Below are 13,863 nucleotides of genomic sequence, written 5' to 3'. Positions count from 1 at the left end.
ATTTAGATAGCTGTAAGAGATCCAACCATCATAAGAAACAGCAGAGAACAATTAAAACTTCAGTCTGCAACTTTGTACAGGACGTTGATTGCTGGGTGAGTCGGTGTGGCTTTGAATATTACAGTACTGGCTCCTATGGAGATGAAGACAGATTTAAGAACAAATTGGAAATTCTTCCGGTCTCAATGGCAGGACTCTGAAATTGCCAGAGTTGAATAAGAAACCTGAACAAAGAAGAGTAGCAACTCTGTTATCAGTGCTAGGGAAAGCATGCGACACGATGTATTGCAACCCAGACCTCACTGAGGAGCGGAAAAGCCAGTCTTGTGAAATTTTGGAGGACCTAAAGACCAACTTTGAACCTTCTACTGGTGTTATTTATGAATGCTACATGTTCAACACCAGAGCTCAGGAACAGGGAGAGAATACTGATCAGTATGTGACTGCACTGAGACGTCTGACTGAATTTTGTGAGTTTGAGCAACTGAAGGGTGATCTGATCAGAGATAGGACTGTCATAGGAACAAGGGATAAAAACAAAAAACTACTGCGGATGCTGGAAATCCAAAACAAAAACAGAATTACCTGGAAAAACTCAGCAGGTCTGGCAGCATTGGCACAGAAGAAAAGAGTTGACGTTTCGAGTCCTCATGACCCTTCAACAGAACTGAGTAAAACTAGGAGAGGGATGAAATATAAGCTGGTTTAAGGTGGGGTGGGGGGGATGGGGGGAGAGAAGTTAGTGGGGGGGGTGGTTGTAGGGACAAGCAAGTTTGCTTGTCCCTACAACCACCCCCCAGCACCCCCCCAACTTCTCTCCCCCCACCACCGCGACCTCCCCCCCTGCCACCTTAAACCAGCTTATATTTCATCCCTCTCCTATTTTTACTCAGTTCTGTTGAAGGGTCATGAGGACTCGAAACGTCAACTCTTTTCTTCTCCGTCGATGCTGCCATAGGAACAAGGGATCCCACCTTGAGAGCACACTTGCTGAAAGAAGAGAAACTTACTCTTAAGAAAGCTATTGACATGTGCAGAAGTTCTGAAGTGATTAATCAACAGCGGAAGAGTATTGATGGGAGAACTGATGAGGGTTTGCACTATTCGGAGAGGCTGTTCAGGCCTTCCAAACACAATACAATGGAGAAAAGGAAGAACTATTTACAGGAGGGCCAGTGTAAAAATTAAGGCCAGAGTACTTGATGTAAATATTGTGGAGAGCACCACACAGAAGAAAAAAAAACATGTCCATTGCGACAAAAGCAGTGTTCTAACTGTAAGAAGCTGAATCACTTTGCACACAAATGTTTTGCTGGAAAGAAGAAAAGCAAGCCTGAAGATAGTTGCTGGAGAGATGTCAGACAATGATTCTGACAAATCACTCTACACCCTAGAACAGGTTGGCACCATCAAGTCTCAAGACAAAAAATGGTTTTGACCAATGGAATGATGACTGCAGAAGGAGAGCATCAAGTTAATGTGAAGTGTCAGGTGCCACATGCAAGAGTATGAACTTCACAGACCTTTGTGAAGTTGCTCAAGGTAATGACCCAAAAATAAAGCCATTGAAGGTAAAGAAGAGGCTATATGAGGTAACGATACTCATCCCAAGAGGACAAACTAAGCTGAGAGTCCAATGTAATGGGAAGAAAGAATATCTGGAGTTCCATATAGTAGACACTCAGCAAAATCCTCTCATTTCAGCTGAAACAAGTCAAAGGCTTGGACTACTAACCCTCAATGTACCAAAAGAGATTTGCAGTGATTCACATGACACCGAGGCATTGATTTCTGAACAGATCCTGACAAATTACAAAGATGTTTTCACAGGTCTTTGATGTCTTCCTGGTGAATATCATCTTGAAGTCGATGAAAGTGTGTGACCAACTCAACAACTTCTGAGGAGAGTTCCTGCTGTGTTCAAATCCAGCCTGAAAGACAAGAAAGATGAGTTAGAAAAGATGGGAGCAATCAAGGAAATGACAACTCCTACAGACTGAATTAGCAGCCTGGTGGCAGTGAAAAAAACCTGGAAAGCTGAGAGTTTGTATAGATCTAAAGAAGCTCAATAAAGCTTTAAAGCGATCTCACTGCCCCATGCCAACCATTAAAGAAATCTTGCCGCAACTTGCCAAGGCAAAGGTCACTATCACCCTGGATGACAGCTGGATGGATACTGGCAAGTGAAGTTGGATGAAAGCAGCAGTTTTCTGACTATGTTCCGGATGCCAGTTGGGAGGTACAGATGGGTGCACATGCCGTTTGGCAATTCTACTGCTCCAGAAGAGTATCAATACATACAGCTTGAGATAGTCACTGATCTTCCAGGAGACTATGGGTGTGGGGATACAATGGAAGAAGCCATTGTAGACCTTGATCAGAATGTAGTTAGACTGTTAGAGAGAGTTGCCAGTTGAGCCTGAACTGAACAAGAAAATACTTCAACTGAAAAGATTGAAGTCAAGTACACAGGTCATGCACTGACAGTGAATGGACTTCACCCTGATCCTGATAAGGTGCGAGCTGTAACAGAGATTCAGCAACCAACAGATGTAAAGGTGGTGCAAAAATTTGTTGCGAAATACTTAACAAAGTTCTTGCCCAATTTGTCATCAGAGTGTGAATCTCTACACAAACTCACTGCAAAGGATGTTCAGTGGGGTTGCGGCACAGAGCAAGAATTAACTTTTCACTCACATCAAACAGTATGCCAATGCTGAGGTACTATGATGTCAATGATGAAGTCACCCTGTGGTGTGATGCAAGCAAAACACAATTTGGAGCAACCCTCATGCAGCAAGGAGACGCAATTGTGTTTGCATCCAGGGTGTTAATGCAAACAGAATAACCCTATGCTCATATTGAGGAAGAGTGCCTTTCTTTGTTTGTGAGCATTTTAATCAGTACCTGTTTGGGAGAGACAAAGTGACCGTTGAGTCTGACCACAAGCCACTCAAAGCATCTTTCCCAAACTGCATCTATCTGCTCCAATACATTTGCAAAGAATGTTATTTTGTTTGCAGAGGTATCACTTGGAAGCGAAGTACAAGCACGGGAAGTAGATGTACATCTTTGACATGCTGTTGCATTCCCTTTGAAGGAAGTTGATGACACCAGTACAGAGTGTGAAATCTTCCAGATTCAATGAGAAGCAACAGCACGACATACACTGAAAGTCATAAACCCAGAAGAGACATTGGGCTGGATTTCCATGGAGTTGGGGAGACTCTATGGAGGGGTGAAAATGGCCACGGGGCCCTGATCCCAGGACTTCTGACCCCATTTCCGGGGTTTCTGATTTTCAAGACTGCCTTTTAAGAGTGCAGACTGGTTCAGGTCATGAGCTCACACCCTGCACTCTCGAACTGGCCGGCTCCAGTGTAGGGATAGGCATGTCCTAGTCTCTGCAATTTTCATGGAATTGGCCCAGCCTTTCAAAGACTCATGGTTCACAGCACTTCAGCGATGTCATGAATCATAGTCTGCAAGAGGAAACCTTTTGAAAGGTAAGTTCAAAAGGTATTCCCCATGCCCACTATGCCAATGCATGCCCCCACCCACCCCCTATGGCCTCTCATGCCAAACTATGGCACTTCCATGCCTATTCATCCATGATACACTGCATCGAACCAATGAACCCCACAGTGACAACAGGATGTATAAAATAGCTTTTAAAAATGCAGTCTTTCACTGATAACTTTCCACTTTTAAAAAAACCTTTTTACTACAGGCCAATAAAAGTGAAGAAAGCCAATCATCCAGAATCTTTAAAGTATCAATAGCTGAAACTGCAAGCACTTGAAACCTCTTTATCTTGTGTGAATAAACATTGTGAAATTGACAGAAGAGATCAGAGAACCAGGACTGTCAAACAAGCAATGTTTTTCCTGGGGTTCAGGTGTTTCAGTACTCTAACGGGTTTCTGGGCTCCCAGCCAACCCTCATTATGCATTCTTGGTTGAGAGCAAAGAGATCAATTAGAGTACTAAAACACCTAAGCCCCAGGGAAACCATTGCTTGATTAACAGCTCTGGCTCTCTGCTCTCTTTTGTCATTTTCACAATGTTTATGTACACAAAATAAAGAGATTTCAAGTGCTTGCAGTTTCAGCTATTGATACTTTTAAAGTCCTGGATGATTGACACTTCTGTTGGCCTGTAGTAAAAAGGAGTTATTTTTTAAGAAAGTGGAAAGTTATCAATGAATGACTTTTTTAAAGCTATTTTATACATCCTTTTGTCATTATGGGTTGATTGGTTCTATACAGTGTATAGTGGGTGAATAGGCATGTAAGTGGCATACCTTGACATGGGGGCATGAGGGGCAATGGAGGATGGGTGGGGGGATACTTTAGTATGGGGGGCATGAGGGGCCATGGGGATGGATGGGTGGCATAACTTAATATGGGGGCTTGAAGCAGCATGGATGGGCATCAGGAGTATATGGCAGTGGGGGGTGGGTGGGGTGGGGTGAGGCAGTTTAAGGGCTGAGAGCTAGAGGGCCTTACTTTTTCATTATTACTGGGATGAAGTCCCACATCACTGAGCTGGGTCTTTTAAACAGCCTGACTCGACACCCGGCAGCCCCTATGACTGCCTCCGAACTCTTTCCTGGGTTGGCTGGCCTGACTTCAGCTCATATCCACTCTCCCACAATGAAAATCCTGTCTTTCCTGGCATTTTATCCTGAGCCAGGCAGGTCGAGCCAGGAATGTTTGCAACTCCCACTAGCCACCTTGAGGATGGAAATACAGATTGAATCTAAAAACCAGCTTCTTGCTCAAATCAAGCAAACTATGCAATGAGATGCAACTCTCCAAGTGCTACAGGAAGTAGTGATGAAAGGATGGCCTGAAACCATCAAGGATCTTCCTGTTGCTACAAGAGAGTATTGGCCATCCAGAGATGAAGTGATCCCCAAGATGGCATCATGGACAAAGGGACTAGAGTCATTGTCCATAAGGAGATGAAAAAAAGATATGCTAAAGTACATCCATGCAAGCCATCAAAGGAATTTGTTCTGGTCTGAGGAAGGCAAGAGAAGTGCTCTATTGGCCAAATATGATCAATGAGATTAAGGACAATATCAGCTAGTGCAGTGCTTGTCATGAACATCAAGCTGAGCAAGCTAAAGCTCATGACTCATGACATCCCAGACAGACCATGGATGAAGCTTGGAGTAGACCTCGTCACTCTCTTTGAAACTGACTATCTTGTCATGGTCGACTACTATTCAGACTACTAGGTGACAAGCGATGTCAACAACTGCCAGTGAGGTTGTAAAATGCCTGAAAGCACATTTCAGTCATCATGGCATTCCTGACACTGTGATGAGCAACAATGGCTCTCAGTTCACAAGTGAAGAATTCAGATACTTCATGAATAATTGGGAAATTCAGCACTATACATCATCTCCACACTTACTTCGGTCAAATGGAAAGGCTGAGGCAGTCGTATTTTTATAATGATATAAAAGCACAAATCACTCATAAGGGATTATGTAAACACATCATGGATTCATTTATTTAAACTAGGCACATGCGAACATATATACATGGATAGAATACTTGAAGACATCAGCAGCAGGGTTGTATGTGCTGTGTTCTGTTCACAGGCCAATGTGAAACTGAGGCTGGGTTGCATGACACATTTCCCTTCTAGTGATGGCATGCTGCTATCTTTTAAAGGTATATTACAACAAAGGCAGCAGTGAAATTTGCCAAAGGGATCATCAAAAAATCAAGTAGATCCAGCACAGATGTGTACTGGGTGATCTTAGATGGGAGAAACACACCTACTGAAAGCCTGGAAAGTAGTCCAGTTCTGTGACTAATGTCATGCCACAACAAACTACTCTTCCAATAGCTAAAAAACTGTTGAAGCTAGAAGTAGTAACAGGAGTGAGTGACAAAATCAAAGTGAAATGACAGATAGCCAAATTTCACTTTGATAAAGTGGCCAAATCATTGCCAGACTTAAGAGTTGAAGAGCTGCTCAGAGTGCAGCACTCACATGCAACACACTCAACAAAAGTCAGCCCACTTGACAACTTGGAACCTGTGTAAAACGGTTATCACCTTGATCGAACATAGTGAAAGTGAATGACTAGATATCTTGTCGCAACCGCAGATACATACATGCAACCGGAGAAGCTGCTCCTTCACAGCAGGGAAACAGAGAAAGAAACAGAATTAATGGTTCAAGTCTGTATGACTCTTCTTCATAGCTTATATAGACAGAGTCACACGGACTCAAAACATTAACTCTTTCTCTCTCCACAGATGCCTCCAGAATGGCTGAGTTTTTCCAGCATTTTCTGTTTTTATTTCAGATTTCCAGCATCTGCAATATTTTGCTTTTAAGCTGATGAGGAAGAGTTGATTTTGCCAACGGAACAGGGAATGGAACAACATTCAGTCCCAGAGGTCAACTGCTTCCCAATAAATGCAATGGATCTGCAGCAACTCTCGCCATGGTAACTGTTGTGGTCACTTTGACAAACGGACCACAGGAGTCTCAGGTACAGGTCATGATTGTTTATTCGAGCAATTGCAAGGGGAGAACCATCTCAATGCAGCTTGAGATAGCACTCTACTAAATTACAAGTGTTCAACATATTTATACATTATTGGTCATGTACAAGAACAGTTTCCAGATTCCGATCTCGTCAACATATAGGTTTACATTAAACAGACATCTCTGCTAACAGGTACATGCATCATATGTCCCTATTTATCACCCAGGCAGAGACCTTCCCTCTATCTAAACTAGGAACATCTGTCCTTCCCCTATCTGTTGAAGAGCACACTTAATCTTAGTTGTTATTGCCAATGCTCTGACTGCACTCTGGCTCCCAAGGCCTTTCTGTTGTTTGCAGGCCCTAAGGCTGTGCAAGGTTCATCTGGTAACCTTTAACTGCCAATGTGCTTGGAGATTTTAAGTAATTCATTCCCTTTCAATGAGTTCTTACTGTACCCCTATATTCCCCCCTAACAGTAACAATGTTCCTGAGAGAGGCAAAGTCACCCCAGGAACCAGCAGATACCAGATGACCAGGCAACAACAACCCACACATGTACCATTAGAAGACTTGAACACTTTAAAATTATGTGCATAATGCATGTGTTGAGACAGATGAAAGTGAGACACACTAGAATGAACAGTTTTCTGTTCACTGTGACGGCTTTCTTTATAGACTGTGTATGTGGATAACTTGCAACTGAAAATGATAGTGTATGCAATGTGTTTTGTTTTTTTATGAAATAGGAGCTGTTTGGAGAAATGTCTTTGTGAACTCTGTCTCTTGTATACTGTGGCTTGCCATAGTCATGCAACTACTGAAATAATCTTGGGTGAAACAAAGGCTTTGTGCAGAAGCCATTTTTACCCACCACGTGAAACACAATCCTTTAATTATTCTTGGTTGCTACTGCCATTTAAATCACATACTAGAAAACAGGAATTCCTTTTGGGGGGTTCCCATATTATTGCATAACTTGGATGGCAGCAGGAATTTGTTCATAGTAAACAAATGCACATGCGATGACAATTAAGGTGCTTTGTCCTCAACTGTCACCAGCCTGAAACCTGTGTTTATTGATAGCTACACACATACTTGGACATCTTTAGAGGAGATTAAAAACAGAAAATGCTGGTAGTATTCAAAAGGCCTGGCAGCATCAGCAGAGAGAGAAAAACAGTGTTAGTGTTTCAGGTCAATGACCTTTCACCAGAATTGGAAGAAGTTCACGATGTAACAGGTTTTAAACAAGTACAGGGGCAGGGAAAGGGGAGAGGGAGGAAGAGAACAAAAAGGAAGGGTGGAAGGCAGGAGAGATTAAATAACAAAAGGGCTGATTGCTTGAGGCCAAAGGAGATCGTGAAAACATGACAAGGATGAGATTGAAAGAAGGGATGAAGAGAGAGGAAATTATTGATTCTTTGAGGTAACTTTGCCCGGTGTCCACCTTATCACAGACCTCCAGCATCCGCAATAGTTTTGCTTTTGTGTTAATCTTTAGAGGAATTCTGTTTTCACTGTTGCTGCTTTATAGAAGGTCTGCTACAGAGTTGGGTCATTAACGATGGAATGACTTACAGCCAGCTTCTGGAATAGGGATGGCTCTTTCTGTAGAAGTGAGGATTATTACAAAATGAACCTTACATGCTATTGGATTCTTCCAAGCCACACCAGAAGACATTGACATCATCAGGCAGTCTACAGTGTATAGTTTAAGGTTCTGGTATATACAGGATTAACGTGGGACTGAGTACAGTATCACCCACACAATGATCTAAGAAGTACATGACCCAGACCCAGGGGTCAGTGGTGTTAATCAGAGAGTGTCAAGATCTAGGCATGGAGATAGCTCCTTGCCTATATCCTTTATAGGGGTATATATGTAAATAGTTACAAGTAGTTAATAAAGACTTGCTGTTAACATACAGAAGACTATGAAGACTTCTTTAACAGACATGTCCTGTAACCAACAGCAATACAACATGGTGGCAGCTGGGGAATCAAAAAAAAAATTCAACCTTATAAGAATGCTGAAAAACTAAGAAAAAGAAAATCTTCAATGGATTCTGAACTGAAAGAAACTCCCAAGTGATGCTACAGTTGCAGAGAAAATTCACCAGAAAAATCTCCAGCCAGAAGAGCCTGGAAGCTAAAGGCAGAAATTTTACTGCAGCAGAAGACTCCATAGAGTCACCTTTGGAAGTCCAGTTTCAGCACACAGAAAGGGTGAGTTAATCTTTTTAACTTCCAGGCTGCAGCCAGTCCTGAGAAGCCCCCTTTTTACTAATTCAGTCAGAAGCACTGTTTGAACAAAACCCATTGTTCATCCCGATCCCTGAGCCCGAGCCTCAACATGTGGTTTCCGAGTTGAAAAGAAAAAAAATTAACTTACTCAACTCTCAGGAACCTTGCAACTGTCCGAATCCATAAACAGCAGGTTAACTGCGGTTAATTTAAACATCTTGTTACTCACAATGCTACATCGCTGAATAAATCAAGTCGGCAGGCAGCTGACCCACGCAGCCATTGTTAAAAATTCTTCTTCTAAAAATGCGTCGCCACCATTTTGTGAAGCCCACCAAATCCGGCAAGCATGGGAAATCCATTGTTCTGCACTGAATGACGATGCCATCTTGGAAGTCTGTACCAACACTTTAAAAATCTTCAACATGAATCATAGTTCCACACTTCCACTCCACTGGGATTCACCCAGACCCAGTCCAGTCCTCAAATTGAAGGCTTTAGAGGAAAAGATTTTTAAGATACAGCATTGCTTCAGGTTTAAATTTTAAAAATCAGAAGAGGAACAAGTAAACACACTTCTTTACTCAATAGGGCCGATTGCAGATGGCATTATTGCATGACAGGATATTAATGAGTCATCCGCCAAATTTGAGGAGGTTTAAAATCCTTTGACATTTATTTCAACTTGAGATCCAACTAAATATTGGAAAGAGTTGAATTCGATAAGAGAGTCCAACTGCCTAGGGGACCTATTGATTCCTTCATAAATGATCTCTACAGGATGGCAGAGAGATGTAAATATGCAGATTTATAAAGTCTGATCTTGTCCGAGAAAATGTATGGTGGGTGTTGCAGATGATTCAATCTCTAACCTCCTACAAGCTAAAGATAATCTTACACTAGACAAGGCAATCCAACTGGTTAGACAGTCTGAGCTACAAGAGCAACACAGGACAATCCTAAGGGTTGAGAATACAACTTGGGGCAGAAGGCAACCCACAGTCCAACTTATCAGGTCACAAAGATGCAGGGATAATCTAAGTCAGGGAGTACAATTTTTGAACCACTCAGTAGAGCAACTTTGCCAGCGCCACGGAACAGAGCACCCTCACAGGAGAAGTTGGTGCCCTGCGAGTACAGCCCAATGATTCCACTGCAAAAAACAGGGACGTTTTGGTAAATTGAGCAAGTCAAAACCCCAGCACCACACAGGTAGCCCAAGGTTAACCTACAAGGTCAAGACAGAAAACCCAGAAGACACACAGCCATGTTTCTGGGTGAGGTCAAAGATTGTTGTCCTTCGTTTTGGAATGCTGCCATCCTGTTAAATGGTCAAACAACAAATTTTAAATTAAATTCAGGTGTCAATGTGACAGCCCTGTCAGACAAGGAACCATGCCTCAAAGACCCCTGGCTTTGAACAATGGACACTGCACTTTACAGGGCAGGGTAGTCTGACTCATGGTCATTCTGCATGATCCTGGAACTATTGAGGTATGGCAGTAAATAAATCTTTGAGCTGATGTACATCATCCATAACCAGCCTTTCTCTCTTCTGAGCAGAGATGCGTGCGTTGCCCTGGATCTCCTCCAGACAGCAGAGGATGTCAAGGTTACCACTATTGCTAGCCAGCCAGAACAGCATGGTCCTGAGTACTCAAACACTAAAGCAGGAGCGGGGAACCTATGGCCAGTGGGCTGGATCCAGCCCATTGCTCAATTCTCAATTTCCTCTGGCCTGCAGCAAGGTTTCTAAAAATATAGACCAATGGCAGTAGCACCTTCAAAATAGCATTCATCATCATTGTTACAAATTTGCTTTGGTTAAAAGCATTAGCTAAATTACTATAATAATGCTTAGCAACATAATATTCAAATTCAGCCATTGCGTTAAAAAAGCGGGTAAGTTGAACCTTTCTGTATTCTCTCTAAAAAAAAACTAAATTGATTTCTAGTGTGTGTGGCCCGTGACTGATTATGTCTATGTGTGAATGGCCCGTGGTAAGAAAAATATTCTCCACCCCTGCACTAAAGAGTATTCAGACCAATGTTTCACCTTTGATCTCTTTTATCTCTTTGCGGAGCAGGTATGTCCATTATCATTCTAGGTCCCGGAAAGTCCCCAGTGGCCAGACTATCATACCGCTCACGAGATTACCATTACGCCTCTAGTGGAAGCAGTACCAGAGAATAATCAGCAGTCTGAGAAGCCTCTACCTCCAACTATGACAATGGTACAGCTGGTCAACACAGCAACCACTGAACACACACTGCGACTTCCAGCCAGCATGCCACAACCATAAGGGATGCCTGAACCAGGTACCTGCCTCTCACCATCGACAACAAAATGCAGAGGAGAGTGTATCACTAAACCTTCATCTCGCCACAGGAACGTATTTCCTTAGCCTCAGAGGGCTTCGAGGTGGCCTACAAGGAGAAAGAAGAAAAAGCAGCACCAAGGAGATGAATACCACATTCGTCCACCCTGCAAGAAATGATCAAGCGTAATAGCAACCATGGATCAACGCAACAGCCAAACCGACCAGGTGTGGGTCAACCAGTCCAACCTCTAAGCCAAAAACAAGAATCAGAACCAACAGATCCTGCCACTCTTCTGACAGAACGGCAAACGAGATGTGGAAGGGTTATAAAGCCTCCAGACAACCTGAACCTCTAACTTCAAGGATTTGAAAGGGGAAGATGGGGTAGTGAGAATGTTGTTAATGCTAATACTGTAATAGCAATAACGTTGGAATAGCATTCAGGCTGTAATAATAAGGTAAATGCATAAGTCTTTTAACAAGGTAAGACTTGAAGTAAGTTAATGTAACTATTCTGTATCCATGGGATAAAGACTTAGGAGGAGGTGTGGGATAAGGGTCTGGTATATACAGTGTTAATTTGGGACTGAGTACAGAACTGCCCACACAGTGATGTAAGGAGGCACATGACCCAGACCCCGAGGTCAGTGTGATGTTGAGCAGAGACATATTAAGATCTAGACATGGGGCAGAATTTTAAGGCCCCGTCATGGTGGGGGCGGGACCCCAAAATGTGGTGAGCCGTTCAGAAGTCCATTCACTTTGGCGGGTCCATAAAATCCCACCAGCAGGAAGGGCCGTAAAATTGCACTCATGGAGATTGGTCCTTGCCTGCGCCCTTTACAATACATATGTATATAGCTGCTAGTAGTTAACAAAGACTTGCTGTTAACATACAGAAGACTACAAAGACTTCTTTAACAGACATGTTCTATAACCAACACCATTACAACACAGTGCACACATTCAATAACATTACTTTTCCTATGGAAACGAGGCATTAAATTGGACAGGGCATAGAACTATCACCAAGTGACAGTGTTTCCTTAAATGCAATGCATTACAGATGGCACCAGACGAACTCCTATGACCTACATGAACAGCAAAAGTTTGCCTTCAATTAATGTTTAGCCAGTATCTGACCATAGAAACACAATTAGGCACATCATAGGCCATTATTGAGAAAGCAGTTCAGGATAAATTCTTTAAATAAAAAGAATACCGCAGAAAGTGGAAATCTGAAATAAAAACAAAAAATGCTGGAAATACTCAGAAGATTAACATTCCATGTGCCTATTTAGATATTCACACATTCTATGTGTCTTGTGTGTCTCCTATATTTTTGCCATCTTTTGTACCGCCTCCATATGTCTCATGCAAATATCACTTCTACCATTTAACCATTTCCTTTACTTCACTGAAACACTTTAGAAGTCAATGTATTTTGTTTCCTGTGTGTGGATTGTGCCACGGCGAAGGTCTCACAAAACATGTGGGCAAAAGTATACATCATAGTTATCTTTGCTTCTTTCCTGATACCACCAAATGTATTGCTCTCATTTGTAGCCAGCTACAAGAAATAGTAATAGCTGCATTGACTTTCTTTTCTTTATAATATGATGGTGTGTTGGCATTGCCATCATTTTTTGCCCATTCCTAATTGCCTGGAACAGAGTGGCTTGCTAGACCATTTCAGAGTCAACTACATTGCTATGGGTCTGGAGTCACATGTAGGCCAGACCAGGTAAGGACAGCAAATTTCCTTCCCTAAAGGGCATTAATGAACGAGATGGGTTTTTACAACAACTGATGATAGTTGTCATGGTCACCATTACTGCTACTAGCTTTATTAATTGAATTTAAATTCCACCAGCTACCATGGTGGGATTTGAACCTGAGTCCCCAGAGGATTAGCCTGGGCCTGGATTATTGGTTTACTAGTACCAGTGGCATTACCACTCCACCACCATCTCACCTTAAATCAGCTCAATCAGCATTCTCTCATGTAGCTTTAAGATGTGTTTTTTAAGAAGGATGGGCTTCAGGCACAAATATGGTATTCTCCTTTGATGTATCTCTACAACTCGTTAGCATCAAAAGAAAATTTGCCCACATATCCACATGCTTCCATTGTACCATTGTGAATTTTTTTCTGTTATTAACTCAACTTCCTCTTTACTGATAAGCTGCAAATCTTTAAGAGTGCTACCAATCAATGCTATGCTCCCTTTTAAATTTAAACACACCCCTCACCACCATTGATATCTTAGCCACACTGAACACAGAAATACAAGGTGATCCTGATTATTCAGCACTGCTAAGACATTCATACTGGGATATAATCAACCTGATATTTAAATACACTGTACAAGTAGCAGCAGTAGATTGGTGGGAAATCCAGCCTTCTGTGTGAATCCACAAAACCTCATTAATAATGCCAGTGCTAAAGATTTGTACTGCTGGATAAAGAGGCATGCAGTTGAAGCTTTTTGTCTTGCACTCTTCAGGACAGAATTGCAAGAATATCAAATCTCAAAGGGAACAACAATTTATATTACATGAGAAGAGGGTGCTGGTTGGTTGGCAAGTAGACTCTGATTGGTAGAGGTGTTGCCATGGAGAATGCACCATGGAACAGTTAACTGCCATGCTTTTGTTTAAATTCAAACCAGGTAAAACGACTCTGATTGATCAAGCCATTGCCATGAGGAATGAGCCAGGGAATGGTTGCCCCCAGGCCCACAGAGCATTACCCTGGGTGTCTGGATTACCAGTCCAG

At 42.4% G+C, this 13,863-nt stretch overlaps 1 long non-coding RNA gene across 1 annotated transcript; it reads right to left on the bottom strand.

Annotated features, from left to right (window-relative positions):
• Nucleotides 1-955: 955 nt before the first annotated feature.
• Nucleotides 956-11,141, bottom strand: LOC144690347 (uncharacterized). The gene is made up of 3 exons (XR_013578868.1): nt 11,087-11,141; nt 8,993-9,258; nt 956-1,931 (listed from the first exon to the last, which is right to left on the bottom strand). It is a non-coding gene; the product is annotated as an uncharacterized LOC144690347 (long non-coding RNA).
• Nucleotides 11,142-13,863: the final 2,722 nt, after the last annotated feature.

The sequence above is a fragment of the Cetorhinus maximus genome, chromosome 2, assembly GCF_964194155.1.
Source record: "Cetorhinus maximus chromosome 2, sCetMax3.hap1.1, whole genome shotgun sequence".
In the NCBI taxonomy this organism is placed as follows: domain Eukaryota; kingdom Metazoa; phylum Chordata; class Chondrichthyes; order Lamniformes; family Cetorhinidae; genus Cetorhinus; species Cetorhinus maximus.
This window is presented reverse-complemented; position numbering and strand designations above follow the sequence as displayed.